Source organism: Bufo gargarizans, chromosome 4 (assembly GCF_014858855.1).
Source record: "Bufo gargarizans isolate SCDJY-AF-19 chromosome 4, ASM1485885v1, whole genome shotgun sequence".
NCBI lineage: Eukaryota > Metazoa > Chordata > Amphibia > Anura > Bufonidae > Bufo > Bufo gargarizans.
In genome coordinates, this window is record NC_058083.1 from 189763987 (window position 1) to 189773806 (window position 9820).

Below are 9820 nucleotides of genomic sequence, written 5' to 3' on the forward strand. Positions count from 1 at the left end.
TGCTGGAAAATGCATTGTTCTTCACCAAACTGTTGTTGGAAGAAGTTGCTGTTGGAGGGTGTTTTGGTACCATTCTTTATTCATGGCTGTGTTTTTGGGCAAAATTGTGAGTGAGCCCACTCCATTGGATGAGAAGCAACCCCACACATGAATGGTCTCAGGATGCTTTACGGTTGGCATGACACAGGACTGATGGTAGCGCTCACCTTTTCTTCTCTGGACAAGCCTTTTTCCTGATGCCCCAAACAATCGGAAAGAGGCTTCATCGGAGAATATGACTTTGCCCCAGTCCTCAGCAGTCCATTCACCATATTTTCTGCAGAAGATCAATCTGTCCCTGATGTGTGTTTTTTTTTTGGAGAGAAGTGGCTTTTTTTTTTGCTGCCCTTCTTGATACCAGGCCATCTTCCAAAAGTCTTGGCCTCACTGTGCGTGCAGATGCACTCATACCTGCCTGTTGCCATTCCTGAGAAAGCTCTGCACTAGTGGCACTCAGATCCCACAGCTGAATCCTCTTTAGGAGACGATCCTGGCGCTTGCTGGACTTTCTTGGACGCCCTGAAGTCTTCTTAACAAGAATTGAACCTCTTTCCTTGAAGTTCTTGATCCTATAAATTGTTGATTGAGGTGCAATCTTAGTAGCCACAATATCCTTGCCTGTGAAGCCATTTTTATGCAACGCAATGATGGCTGCACGCGTTTCTTTGCAGGTGACCATGGTTAACAATGGAAGAACAATGATTTCAAGCATCACCCTCCTTTTAACTGGTCAAGCCTGACAATGATCTCCAGCCTTGTGCTCGTCAAAATTCTCACCTGAGTTAACAAGACGATTACTGAAATGATCTCAGCAGGTCCTTTAATGACAGAAATGAAATGCAGTGGAAAGGTTTTTTTGGGATTAAGTTAATTTTGATGGCAAAGAAGGACTATGCAATTCATGTGATCACTCTTCATAACATTCTGGAGTATATGCAAATTGCTATTATAAAAACTTAAGCAGCAACTTTTCCAATATTTATGTAATTCTCAAAACTTTTGGCCACGACTGTACATGACAGATGTATGCTGGAGTCTTGATCTTCCTGTTAGCTAAAGACCTGAAAAAAATGTTACATGAGCAAATCGTGTGACCATATCACAGGTCATCAAGACTCCAGACAGGACAAATAGCCGTGAAATATCTGGGGAAGTGTGTGTGATATATGCTGGCAATACCACTTCTATTGTCCTGTATACTGTGTGTGATTCTCAGTATCTGCTCTTATCCTGTATATAGACATAGCACAGTACCACTTCTATTGTCCTGTATACTAGGTGTAATCCCGGGTATCTGCTCTCATTCTGTATATATGGACACTGCACCACTTCTCCTGTTCTGTATACTGGGTGTAATTTTAAGCATCTGCTCTTATTCTGCATATTATGGACACTGCACATTACCACTTCTCGTGTCCTGTATACTTGGTAATTCCCAGTATCTGCTCTTATTCTGCATATTATGGACACTGCACAGTACCACTTCTGCTCTCCTATATACCGGGTGTAATCCTCAGCATCTGCTCCTATTCTGTATATATAGACACTGCAGAGTACCACTTCTATTGACCTGTATACCGGGTGTAATTCTCAGTATCTGCTCTTATTCTGCATACAGTGAGGAACAGAAGTATTTGAACATCCTGCGATTTTGCAAGTTCTCCCACTTAGAAATCATGGAGGGGTCTAAAATTCACATTGTAGGTGCATTCCCACTCTGAGAGACAGAATAAAATAAAAAAATTCAGGAAATCACATTGTATGATTTTTAAAGAATTTATTTGTCTTGCACTGCTGAACAGAAGTATTTGAACACCTGAGAAACAGCTAGAATTCTTCCTCTCAAAGACCTGTTACTGTGCCTTTAAAAAGTCCACCTCTACTCCACTCATTTATCTAAGGCTACTTTCACACTAGCGTTGTTTAAATCCGGCGTTCAATTCCGACACCGGAACTGCCCGCCGGATCCAGAAAAACGTGTGAAAACGGGTTACATTTGAATCCTGATCAGGATTTTGATTGCAATGAAAAAATGCATTGGAAAAAACGGATCCGCCATTTATGGAGTTTAACTTTTTTTTTTTTTTACATTTTTCGGGTTTAACATGCAAAAGCCGGATCCGGTTTGACTGAACACACGACGCCGGATCCGCCGTTAATGCAAGTCAATGGGAAAAAGACCGGATCCGGCGTACAGTCAAAGTGTTCAGGATTTTTGGCCGGAGGTAAAAATACAACATGCTACGGTTTTCTGAAAAGCCTGATCAGTCAAAAAGACTGAACTGAAGACATCCTGATGCATCCTGAACGGATTACTCTCCATTCAGAATGCATCAGGATAAAACTGATCAGTTCTTTTCGGGATTTGAGCCCCTAGGACGGAACTCAGCGCCGGAAAAGAAAAATGCTAGTGTGAAAGTAGCCTTAGGCCTCTTTCACACTTGCGTTGTCCGGAACCGGCGTGTACTCCACTTGCCGGAATTACACGCCGGATCCGGAAAAACACAAGTGTACTGAAAGCATTTGAAGACTGATGCGTCTTCAAAATTCTTTCAGTGTTACTACGGCACCCAGGACGCTATTAAAGTCCTGGTTGCCATAGTAGGAGCGGGGGAGCGGTATACTTACTGTCTGCGCGGCTCCCGGGGCGCTCCAGAATGACGTCAGAGCGCCCCACGCGCATGGATGACGTGCCATGCGATCACGTCATCCATGCGCGTGGGGCGCCCTGACGTCACTCTGGAGCGCCCCGGGAGCCGCACGGACGGTAAGTATACTGCTCCCCCGCTCCCCACTACACTTTACCATGGCTGCCAGGACTTTAGCGTCCCGGCAGCCATGGTAACCATTGAGAAAAAGCTAAACGTCAGATCCGGCAATGCGCCGAAACGACGTTTAGCTTAAGGCCGGATCCGGATCAATGCCTTTCAATGGGCATTCATTCCGGATCCGGCCTTGCGGCAAGTCTTCAGGATTTTTGGCAGGAGCAAAAAGCGCAGCATGCTGCGGTATTTTCTCCGGCCAAAAAACGTTCCGGAACTGAAGACATCCTGATGCATCCTGAACGGATTTCACTCCATTCAGAATGCATTAGGATAAAACTGATCAGGATTCTTCCGGCATAGAGCCCCGACGACGGAACTCTATGCCGGAAGAAAAGAACGCAAGTGTGAAAGAGCCCTTACTTAGTAGCACCTGTCTGATCTCTTTAAAGACACCTGTCCACCCCACAGTCAGTCAAACTACTACCATGGGCAAGAGCAAAGAGCTCTCAAAAGACACCAGAGACAAGATTGTGGACCTCTTCAAGGCTGGAAAGGGCTACGAGGCAATTGCCAAGCAGCTTGGTGAAAATAGATCAACTGTTGGAGCAATTGTTAGAAAATGGAAGAGGCTAAAGACGACTGTCAGTCTCCCTCGGACTGGGGCTTCATGCAAGATCTCACCTCATGGGGTATCACTGATGATAAGAAAGGTGAGGAATCAGCCCAGAGCTACAAGGGAGGAGCTGGTCAATGAAATGAAGAGAGCTGGGACCACAGTTTTAAAGGTCACTGTCGATAGAACACTACACCATCATGGTTTCAAATCATGCATTGCACGGAAGGTTCCCCTGCTCAAGTCATCACATGTCCAGGCCTGTCTGAAGTTTGCCAATGACCATCTGGATGATCCAGAGGAGGCATGGGAAAAAGTCATGTGGTCAGATGAGACCAAAGTAGAACTTTTTGGTCTAAACTTCACTCGTCGTGTTTGGAGGAAAAAGAAGGATGAGTTGCATCCCAAGAACACCATCCCTACTGTGAAGCATGGGGTGGTAACATCATGCTTTGGGGGTGCTTTTCTGAGAAGGGGACAGGACGACTGCACTGTATTAAGGAGAGGATGAATGGGGCCATTTATTGTGAGATTTTGAGCAACAACCTCTTTCCCTCAGTCAGAGCATTGAAGATGGGTCGTGGCTGGGTCTTCCAACATGACAACGACCTGAAGCATACAGCCAGGATAACCAAGGAGTGGCTCCGTAAGAAGCATATCAAGGTTCTGGAGTGGCCTAGCCAGGCTCCAGACCTAAATCCAATAGAACATCTTTGGAGGGAGCTGAAACTCTGTGTTGCTCAGCGACAGCCCCGAAACCCGACAGATCTAGAGGAGATCTGTGTGGAGGAGTGGGCCAAAATCCCTGTTGCAGTGTGTGCAAACCTGGTCAAGAACTACAGGAAACGTTTGACTTCTGTAATTGCAAACAAAGGCTTCTGTACCAAATATTAACACTGATTTTCTCAGGTGTTCAAATACTTATGTTCAGCAGTGCAAGACAAATACATCCTTTAAAAATCATACAATGTGATTTCCTGAATTTCTTTTTTAATTCTCTACCAGAGTGGGAATGCACCTACAATGTGAATTTCAGACCCCTTCATGATTTCTAAGTGGGAGAACTTGCATAATCGCAGGGTGTTCAAATACTTCTGTTCCTCACTGTACAGGTCCTTCTAAAAAATATTAGCATATTGTGATAAAGTTCATTATTTTCTGTAATGTACTGATAAACATTAGACTTTCATATATTTTAGATTCATTACACACAACTGAAGTAGTTCAAGCCTTTTATTGTTTTAATATTGATGATTTTGGCATACAGCTCATGAAAACCCAAATTTCCTATCTAAAAAAATTAGCATATCATGAAAAGGTTCTCTAAACGAGCTATTAACCTAATCATCAAAATCAACTTATTAACTCTAAACACCTGCAAAAGATTCCTGAGTCTTTTAAAAACTCCCAGCCTGGTTCATTACTCAAAACCGCAATCATCGGTAAGACTGCCGACCTGACTGCTGTCCAGAAGGCCATCATTGACACCCTCAAGCAAGAGGGTAAGACACAGAAAGAAATTTCTGAACGAATAGGCTGTTCCCAGAGTGCTGTATCAAGGCACCTCAGTGGGAAGTCTGTGGGAAGGAAAAAGTGTGGCAGAAAACGCTGCACAACGAGAAGAGGTGACCGGACCCTGAGGAAGATTGTGGAGAAGGACCGATTCCAGACCTTGGGGGACCTGCGGAAGCAGTGGACTAAGTCTGGAGTAGAAACATCCAGAGCCACCGTGTACAGGCGTGTGCAGGAAATGGGCTACAGGTGCCGTATTCCCCCAGGTCAAGCCACTTTTGAACCAGAAACAGCGGCAGAAGCGCCTGACCTGGGCTACAGAGAAGCAGCACTGGACTGTTGCTCAGTGGTCCAAAGTACTTTTTTCGGATGAAAGCAAATTTTGCATGTCATTCGGAAATCAAGGTGCCAGAGTCTGGAGGAAGACTGGGGAGAGGGAAATGCCAAAATGCCTGAAGTCCAGTGTCAAGTACCCACAGTCAGTGATGGTCTGGGGTGCCATGTCAGCTGCTGGTGTTGGTCCACTGTGTTTTATCAAGGGCAGGGTCAATGCAGCTAGCTATCAGGAGATTTTGGAGCACTTCATGCTTCCATCTGCTGAAAAGCTTTATGGAGATGAAGATTTCATTTTTCAGCACGACCTGGCACCTGCTCACAGTGCCAAAACCACTGGTAAATGGTTTACTGACCATGGTATTACTGTGCTCAATTGGCCTGCCAACTCTCCTGACCTGAACCCCATAGAGAATCTGTGGGATATTGGGAAGAGAAAGTTGAGAGACGCAAGACCCAACACTCTGGATGAGCTTAAGGCCGCTATCGAAGCATCCTGGGCCTCCATAACACCTCAGCAGTGCCACAGGCTGATTGCCTCCATGCCACGCCGCATTGAAGCAGTCATTTCTGCAAAAGGATTCCCGACCAAGTATTGAGTGCATAACTGAACATAATTATTTGAAGGTTGACTTTTTTTGTATTAAAAACACTTTTCTTTTATTGGTCGGATGAAATATGCAAATTTTTTTAGATAGGAATTTTGGGTTTTCATGAGCTGTATGCCAAAATCATCAATATTAAAACAATAAAAGGCTTGAACTACTTCAGTTGTGTGTAATGAATCTAAAATATATGAAAGTCTAATGTTTATCAGTACATTACAGAAAATAATGAACTTTATCACAATATGCTAATTTTTTTAGAAGGACCTGTATATGGACACTACACAGTACCACTTCTCCTGTCCTATATACCAGGTTTAATCCTCAGTATCTGCTCTCATTCTGTATATATGGACACTGCACAGTACCACTTCTATTATCCTGTATACTGGGTGGATTTCTCAGTATCTGCTCTTATTCTGCATATATGGACACTGCACAGTACCACTTCTCCTGTCCTGTATACTGGGTATAATCCTCAGTATCTGCTCTTATTCTGCATGAATGCTATATTTCCCCATCTCCCCAGGAAGAGTTAATAAAGGCTAATCAGTAAGTTACAGTTCCTTGAAAAAGTATTGATACCCCTTGAAGTTTTCAACATTTTTTTATGTTACACCCACAAATGTAATTATTTTATTGAGATTTTATGTCATAGACCCACACAAAGTAGCAAGTATGTGTGACGTGAAAAAAAAAATGATACATGGTTATCAAAATTTGTAATAAATGAAAATCTGGAAAATGTGATGTGCATTTGTAATCAGCCCTCTGTACTGATAACTCTAAATAACTACAGATTTTCTGTAAAGGCCTCTCAAGTTTGTTAGTGAACAATAAGTGATCACACAGCATCATAAAAACCAAGGAACACACTAGACAGGTCAGGGATAAAGTTGTGAAGAAGTATAAAGCAGGATTAGGTTATAAAAAGATATCCCAAGCTCTGAATGTCTCCCAGAGCACTGTTCAATCCATCACCCGAAAAGGGAAGGAGTAAGACACAACTGCAAACCTACCAAGGCATGGCAGTCCACCTAAAATGACAGCCCAGGCAAGCAGAGCGCTAATTAGAGAAGCAGCCGAAAGGCCCATAGGCAGTCTGGGGGAGCTGCAGAGATCCAGGTAGGAGAATCTGTCCATTAGTCGTGTACTCCACAATTCTGGAGTACATATTAACCATTTGCTACTTTGTGTTGGTCTATCACATAAAAGCCCAATAAAATACGAGAATACAAATACAAAATTTTGTGGGTGTAATGTGACAAAATGTGGAAAAGTTCAAGGGGTATGAATAATTTTTCAAGGCACTGTATGTGTACCACAAAATGGTGCAATTAAAAACTACAACTTGCCCCACAAAAACAATGGCTATATCAATGGAAAAATAAAAAAATTATAGCTATTGGAATTTGATGATGAAGAAAAAAAAATTGCTTGGTCATTTAGGCAACAAACAGGCTGGTCACTATGAGGTTAACAACACACGATTGTTTTAGCCAACTGATAGCAGACCATTATCGTCTGAAAATAAGTAGTGTTTAAAGGGAATCTGTCATCAGACCGGGGCTATGTAACTAATTAAATGCAGCCACTGCTCTCATTGTACAGCTCCCATCAGTAAGTGTTTTTATCTCCTCATAGCCATTTTGAAGAAATCCCCTTTATAAAATGTACCTGACATGCCCAAACTCCGTGACGTGGAGGCTCTGTGCGATTGGCGAGTCACAGAGCTGCCACTGCAAGACCACCCATCCAGCTTTCACTGATATTTCTCTAGCTTGATATCAGAATCGTTGTTAAGTCTTTTTCACACGTCAGTGTTCCACGTACGTGTCCTCCACGGACAGCACACACAACCATTCATTTTAATGTGTGTATTCACACTTCATTTTTTTAACCACGGTCAGTGTTTTTAGCACGGATGCATGCTCTATTTTGTCCGTGTTCACGGATCCATCACGCCCATTATAGTCTAGGGGGCTGTTAAAACCACGGATGCCATCCATATTTCACGGATCATTAGGAAGACATGCTTTTAAAATTATTTTTGAGCTGTGCAGTGTCAGCGAAACACGGACCACACACAGATCCTTCACGGATTTGAGCACAGATACGGACGTGTGAATGAGGCTTTATTCCTTGGACTTTGCATTTTTGCCACTTTGACTCATATGCCTCCTTTCTGGGTTATGCTTACTGGTCCTTATGCTGATGCTTTGTAGCTCCTGGTTCTCTGTGGGTACGGAGGTAACAGTATTAAATCATGGAATATTTTTATTCTGGATTTGTTAGAATAAAGATTATGGGGGTCATTTCTGACCAGATATACACCACCTTTGTGGCGCAGATTTTGTCACACGCCATGTTGCGTCAGAATCTGCGACTTCTTCCCCGCTCACACCAGGTTTTAAAAAAGGGGTCGTGGCATGGTCAAGGAAGGGCCAGCAGGCCTGTCTTATTCATCATTTTCTACGCCTGGTTTAGACATAGAAAAAGGTCTAAATGTAAGGCAGCGGTCTGATATTTAGAATTATTGGTCAGCGCCTCTACATAACTTCAGCGATCCACCACCAGCATAGAGGCTTATTAAGACCGGCATCTAAAACGCTGGTCTTAATAAATGTGCCCCTATGTTTTTGGAACATTTGAATATATTGTGTGGTGTCACTATTCTTAGTGTTTTATATATACAGAGCGCCACATTGTGGATGAGCAGGCTTGCAGTGGTAGCTTCATGACACAGCGATTGCATGGGGCCTCCCCACAGACTCCAGGTCACAGAGTGCAGGCGTGTCAGGTACATTTTATAAAGGCGATTTCTTCAAAACGGCTATGCAGAGATGGAAACAACAATTACCGATGGGAACTGTATGATGAGCGCAGTGGCAGCATGTAATTAGTTACATAGCCCAACATCTGATGACAGATTTCCTTTAATATTTAGTTGGACGAAAGATTTTTTTCATCTACTAACCTACCCAAAACTGATATCTCCTTCTCAGTGTACAGCGCCATCATAACACCTAGGCAGCACGCCGGCTGTCTTAGTGTTGACCATACGACCGTATGTATTTTGCGGTCGGCAAAAAAACTGATTCTCAAAAAAATACGGACGACGTCCATGTGCATTCCGTATTTTGCGGAACAGAACAGCTGGCCCCTAATAGAACAGTACTATCCTTGTCCGTAATGCAGACAATAATAGGACATGTTCTATTTTTTTGTGGAACGGAAATACGGACAAGCGGAAATGTTTTTTGCAGACCCATTGAAATGAATGGTTTTGCATACGGAACAGAAAAAAAACAGAACAGACACGGAAATAAAATACGTTCATGTGCATTGAGGCCTTACTATGGAAACTACAAAAAGTCTCATTGTTGCCCTGATGCATTCCCACCTTGATTACTGTAACTCCCTATTAATTGGCCTTCCCCTCACCAGACTCTCCCCTCTCCAATCTATCCTTAATGCACCATTCAGGGTCCAAGCACTATTTTGATGCCTCTGCCCTGTGCCAGTCATTGCAGTGCTTGCCCATACAATTTAAACTGCTCATTCTCACCCACAAAGCTCTCCACAGTGCTGCACCCCCTACATCTCCTCCCTCATCTGTTTACCATCCTACCCGTGCTCTCCGTTCAGCTAATGATTTACAACTTGCATCCACCGTAAAACGAACCTCTCACTCCTGGCTCTGAGACTTCTCCTGAGCTGCACCAGTTCTCTGGAAGGCCCTACCCAAGAAGCCATGTTAAATCACAATATACAGTTTTAGGTGCTCCCTAAAAACACATCTTTTTAGGGTGGCCTATCACATCCCCTGATCTAACCCCTCTCCATATATAGACCAATTGTTATCTGAACCTGATCCTCCAGCAAACTCTCCACCGCACCCAGGAGCACTACAGATATCAGATGGTGAGTGGCTCATGCAGCTCCCCTATTTT